The sequence below is a fragment of the Suncus etruscus genome, chromosome 6 (genome assembly GCF_024139225.1).
Source record: "Suncus etruscus isolate mSunEtr1 chromosome 6, mSunEtr1.pri.cur, whole genome shotgun sequence".
NCBI lineage: Eukaryota > Metazoa > Chordata > Mammalia > Eulipotyphla > Soricidae > Suncus > Suncus etruscus.
The window spans coordinates 30,703,413-30,710,096 of NC_064853.1; positions in this window are offsets into that span (position 1 = coordinate 30,703,413).

Genomic DNA, 6,684 nt, shown 5'->3' on the forward strand with positions numbered 1-6,684 from the left:
ATTCAAACAGCTAAACTCATAGTCAGTTGAATAACTGGAAACCATATTCTATCCAAATCGGCATATAAAGCCAAATGCCCTTATCTACCTTCATCAACCTGTCATTCATATACTTTCTCCATAAATCATTTAATCTTCAAATAAAGATGATACTCTCATAACTGTGATAATGGCATATGTCAAAGAGTCTGGATGCAACCAGTGTTGGTGGGGTTGTGGTGAGGAAGGAATTCTCTTTCACTGTTGGAGGAAATGTCTGATTCAGCTTTTATGGAAAGCTGTATGGAGATATATCTGGAAACTGAAACTAAAACTACCATAAATCTATCTATACCACTTCGATCATTTAGCCCAAAACACAAAAGAAGTAATTAGAAAGGGAGGATGCACATCTATATTCATGGCCACATGTAGTACAATGGCCAATATATAAAAATGTACCAAATGTCCAAATACAGATAAATAGGTCAAGAAATTATGGTGTATATATGCACACAATGGAATGTTGTGCAATTGTGTGAAAGAACAAAATAATGCAATTTGATCAACCTGGATATAAATAAAGGATAACATGCTGAGTGAAGTCAGATTGGAGGAAATGGATAGATACAGAATGATTTTTCTTATACGTGAGAATTAAAGATATACAACAAGGTAAGCAACAAAGATCCAAAGGCAACAACTGGGAAAACTGATCCACACAACTAAGTTGAAGAAGGGAGTGAAAAAGAGAGAGAGGTGGGTACAATGGTGATGACTATGGCATTGGAATGGTGCACATAAGAAACTATTATAAATAGTACTATAAACCACAATATCTTTTTAAAAATATCTTTATTTAAACATCTTGCTTACAAAAATGATTGTGGTTGGGTTTCAGTCATGTAAAGAACACCACCCCCTTCACAAGTGCAACATTCCCATCACCAATGTCCCTTATCTCCCTCCTCCCCACCCTCCCCCCCGCCTGTGCACTAGACAGGCTTTCTACTTCCCTCATTAATTCACATTGTTATGATAGTTCTCAATGTAGTTATTTCTTTAACTGAACTCACCACTCTTTGTGGTGAGCTTCATGTAGTGGCCTGGAACTTCTAGCCCTCCTCTCTTTTGTTTCTGAAAATCATTGCAAGAATATCTTTTAATTTTCTTAAAACCATGGATGAGTGAAATGTGTCTATCTTTCTCCCTCTAACTTACTTAACTCAGCATAATAGATTCCATGTACATCCATGTATAAGAAAATTTCATTACTTCATCTCTCCTGACTGCTGCATAATATTCCATTGTGTATATGGACCAGTTTTTTGAGCCATTTATCTGTTGAAGAGCATCTTGGTTGTTTCCAGAGACTGGCTATTGTAAATAGTGCTGCAATGAATATACGTGTGAGGAAGGAATGTTTGTATTGTATTTTTGTGTTCCTAGGGAATATTTTTAGGAGTGGTATAGCTGGATCATATGAAAGCTCAATTTCCAGTTTTTGGAGGAATCTCCATATCGCTTTCCACAAAGGTTGGACTAGACAGCATTCCCACCAGCAGTGGATAAGAATTCCTTTCTCTCCACATCCCCACCAGCACTACCTGTTCTCATTCTTTGTGATGTGTGTCAATCACTGTGATGTGAGATGGTACCTCATAGTTTTTTTGATTTGAATCTCCCTGATGATTAGTGACATGGAGCATTTTTTCATGTGCCTTTTGGCCATTTGTATATCTTCTTTGTCAAAGTGTCTGTTCATTTCTTCTCCCCGTTTTTTGATGGAATTAGATGGGTTTTTTTTGTAAAGTTCTGTCAGTGCCTTGTATATTTTGGATATTAGCTCCTTATCTGATGAGTATTGGGTGAATAATTTCTCCCATTCAGTGGGTGGCTCTTGTATCCTGGGCACTGTTTCCTTTGAGGTGCAGAAGCTTCTGAGCTTGATGTATTCTCATCTGTTTGTCTCTGCTTCCACTTGTTTGGAGAGTACAGTTTCCTTCTTGAAGATGCCTTTAGTCTCAATGTCATGGAGTGCTTTACCTATATGTTGTTCTACATACCTTATGGTATCAGGTCTGATATCAATGTCTTTAATCCATTTGGATTTTACCTTCATACATGATGCTAGCTGGGGGACTAAGTTCGCTTTTTTTGCAAGTGGCTAGCCAATTGAAACCACGATATCTTAATAAAGATAACAGGGCTGGAGAGATAGCACAATGTTAGAGTGTTTGCCTTGCATGCAGCCAATCCAGGACAGATGGTGGCTTGAATTCTGGCATTCCATATGGTCCCCTGTGCCTGCCAGGAGCACTTTTCTACTTCATTTATTTCTTCATCCAATCAGTAGGCATGTACTGTGTTTCCAGTATATGGAAAGTCTATAAACACGAAAAGCCTCGTTACAACTTTCAAGAGTTTGGGATTGGGAAATTCTTTACTAAATAAGAAATGCTGACCATGCAGCCAGAGTATAGTGGGTGGATACTTGGCTTGCACACAGTTGATCCAGGTTTGATTCCTGGCATTTCATATGGCTCCAAGTAGAATCAGGAGTAATTTTTGAGTGCAGAGCCAGTGGTAAGCCCTGAATGTTGCCAGGTGTGCCTCAAAAACAACAAAATGAAACGAAACAAAACAAAAACAAGGAACACTGATTATAACCCAGCATCAGTACTCTACATTCTGATTTAATGACTTTTAAACATGAAATGAACCTTTCTTTTTTTTTTCTTTTTTTTTGGTTTTTGGTTCTTTTGGGCCACACCCGGCGGTGCTCAGGGGTTACTCCTGGCTGTCTGCTCAGAAATAGCTCCTGGCAGGCACGGGGACCATATGAGACACCGGGATTCGAACCAACCACTTTTGGTCCTGGATCGGCTGCTTGCGAGGCAAACGCCGCTGTGCTATCTCTCCGGGCCCGAAATGAACCTTTCTTATATCATTAAACTATTTACTAAACTTTTTCATAAATGGCTTAATTAACACTTTCTCTCAAAAACTAGTGAGGCTTGTTTATGTCAGCACGTGATGATGATACCCTGAAATACTTCCATCCTTGGATACAAGGGGCAAAACAGTGCAAACAAGATAAGACTCCCAAAAAGTTTAGGGACATCTATGTATGGCAAGAAGGTGCAACCAGATCTCCAGAGCTGACTGCCTGGGTTTTAATCCTGAATGTACCATTTACAATTAGGGTGAGCCGGAAGGTAGCTGATGTCTTTGTATTTTAGTTTTTGCACAGAGTACAAGAATTAAAAAATAATTTTTATAAAGTAATACACAAAACAATAAATTTATTTATAGAGTACTTAAGACATATAAAATATTTAATGTTTGATATTGCCAGTATTATAAACCCAACTATAAGGAAGAAACTTTAAGACTAAGAGAGAAAAATATACAACCAGAATTTAAACTCTGTCTATTCTGGTCTCTGTGCTGCTGATGAAAAGTAGGTGCTGAGTTAAGTAGGGGAAAGAGCAAGAGGTTAAAAGTTCTTAGTGTAGGGTGAAAGCACGTTGAAAAGTGATTATGGTAAAATATTGTTAATGATTACATGCTACTGCCCTCTTGCCTGGAAAGAAGCCCAGAATTTACATAAAAAATAAAAGGCCTCTGACCACAGGAATTGTGTAATGAAACTTCTGTCATGATGCAAAGAAGTTTTAGAAGTACAAGGTTAGGTACATGGGCAAAAGTCAGGACAAGGAAGGTTACCTACTTAGAAATTCTTCCTGAAATTTACCTTTTCTCTATGAATTCTGGTCCTTGGAGAAGACCCTGAAAAAGACATTAATGAAAACAATAAGAGGAATAGTGAATTAAAGATGAATTGATCTCCATTCCTTGGTCTGCCTTGTGTATGATGTTCAAGTATTTTTGAACACTGTTTTGTTTATATAGCACATTACAATTGGCAAATTATATATATTGCAGATGAGTTCTGAATGGATTTTCTTTTTACCCTAGGTGAATTATTCATTCAGTACATTATTTATTGTTTTTATATACATATTTATTCTTTTATTCGTGTCTTGTGCTAAACTGTGAGCTCGTTTTACTGCTTTCAGAAATAAAAGATGACACAATAAAATTGAGACACACACTTTGTTCCTGCATTGGGAGGATTACATAATTCAAATGGCAATACTCCCAAAGCATTGTACAGATGTAATGCAATTCCTCTACGTGTACCCATGTCATTCTTCAAAGAAGTAGATCAAGCACTCCTGAGATTCATTTGGAACAATAAATGCCAACAATAGCTAATTTAATCTTTAGGAAAAAGAAGATGGGAAGCATTACTTCTCCAATTTTAAATTGTATTACAAAGCAATAGTCATTAAAACAGCATGGTATTGGAATAAAGACAGACCCTTCGATCAGTGGAATAAAATTGAGTTTTCAGTGAATGTTCCCCGGACATACAATCAATTAATCATTGATAAAGGGGCAAGAAACACAAAATGGAGCAAGGAAAGCCTCTTCAACAAGTGGTGTTGGGTCAACTGGTCAGCCACATGTAAAAAAAGCAAACTCAGACCTTCATCTAACAACGTGCACAAAAGTCAAATCCAAATGAATTAAAGACCTTGATATCAGACCTAAAACCATAAGGTATATAGAAGGATAGAAAAAAACCATAGGTAAAATACACCATGACATTGAGACTAAAGCCATTTTCAAGGAGGAAATACCACTTTCCAAACAAGTGGAAGCAGAGATAAACAAATCAGACCATATCAAGCTGAGAAGCTTCTGCACCTCAAAGGACACAGTGACTAGAATATAAAGGCCACCCATAGAATGGGAGAAACTATTCACCCAATACCCATCAGATAAGTGGCTAATATCTAAGATATACAACATACTGATAGAACAAAAAAAATCTAACCCTATCAAAAAGTGAGAAGATATAGACTCTTTCTCAAAGAAGAAATAGAGATGACCAAAGGGCACATGAAAAAATGCTTCACATCACTAATTATAAGGAGGATGCAAATCAAAACAATGATGAGGTACCATATTATGCCACAGATACTGGTACACATCACAAAGAACAAGAACAATTAGTGCTTGCAGAGATGTGGGGAGAAAGGAACTCATATTCAGTGCTGGTAGGAAGGCTGTCTAGTCCATCCTTTCTGGAAAACAATATGGAGATTATTCATAAAAGTGGAAATTGAGCTCTATGTAATCCAGCAATACCACTGCTTAATCAAACATAAAACACAATACAAAAATGCTCTCTTCATGTCTATGTTCATTGCAGCTCTATTTACAATAGACACATTGTGGAAACAACCTGGATACCCAACAACAGATGACAGATGAGTTACTAAAAAAACTGTGGTACATCTACACAATGGAATACTAAGAAGAAATACAAATAGCCAGAAGGCACATAAAATGCTTCACATCACTAATCATTGGGGAGATGCAAATCAAAACTACTATGAGTTACCATCTCACTCCACAGAGTTTGGCACACATCACAAGGAATGAGAACAATCAGTGCTGGTGGGGATGTGGAAAGAAAGGAACTCTTATCCACTGCTGGTGGGAATGCCATCTAGTCCAACTTTTATGGAAGCAATATGGAGATTCCTCCAAAAATGAAATTGAGCTTCTATATGATCCAGCTATACCACTTCTAGGGATATACCCTAGGAACACAAATATACAATATAAAAATCTCTTCCTCACATCTATATTCATTGCCATGCTATTTATAATAGCCAGAAGCTGGAAACAACCAAGGTGCCCTTCAACAGATGAATGGCTAAAGAAACTGATACATATACACAGTGGAATATTATGCAGCCGTCAGGAGAGTGAAGTCATGAAATATTCCTTTACATGGATGTACATGGAATCTATTATGCTGAGTGAAATAAGTCAGAGGGAGAGAGATAGACACTGAATAGTCTCACTTATCTATGGTTTTAAGAAAAATAAAAGTCATTTTTTGCAATAATCCTCAGAGACAAAGAGAGGAGGGCTGGAACTTCCAGCTCACAAAATGAAGCTCACCACAAAGAGTGGTGAGTGCAGTTAGAGAAATAACTACACTGAGAACTATCATAACCATGTGAATGAATGAGAGAAGTGGAAAGCCTGTCTAGAGTACAGGTGGGGATGGGGTGGGGAGGAGGGAGATCTGGGACATTGGTGGTGGGAATGATGCACCAGTGAAGGGGGTTGTTCTTTACATGACGGAAACCCAACTACAATCATATTTGTAATCAAAGTGCTTAAATAAAGATATTAATTTTAAAAAGAAAAACAACAATAACAAAACCAATAAAATAAAGTCACAAAATGTGCCTATATATGGATAGACATGGAGATTATTATGCTAAGTGAAGTTAGTCAGAGGGAGAGAGATAGATACAGAATAGTATCACTCATTTGTGAAATTTAAGAAAAATAAAAGACAATATGTTAATAATACCCAAAGACGATAGAGATGAGGGCTAGAAGGACCAACCCATAATATGAAGCTTACCACAGAGTGGTGAGTGCAGTTAGAGAAATAACAATACTAATAACTATCATGAAAATGATAGTGAGAGAGAAATAGAATGCCTGTCTCAAAGACAGAAACCAAACTACAAACTTGTTTGTAATCATGGTGCTTAAATAAAAATATTTATTCTTAAGACTTAGGAGCCAGGAGGATAAAAATTAAAT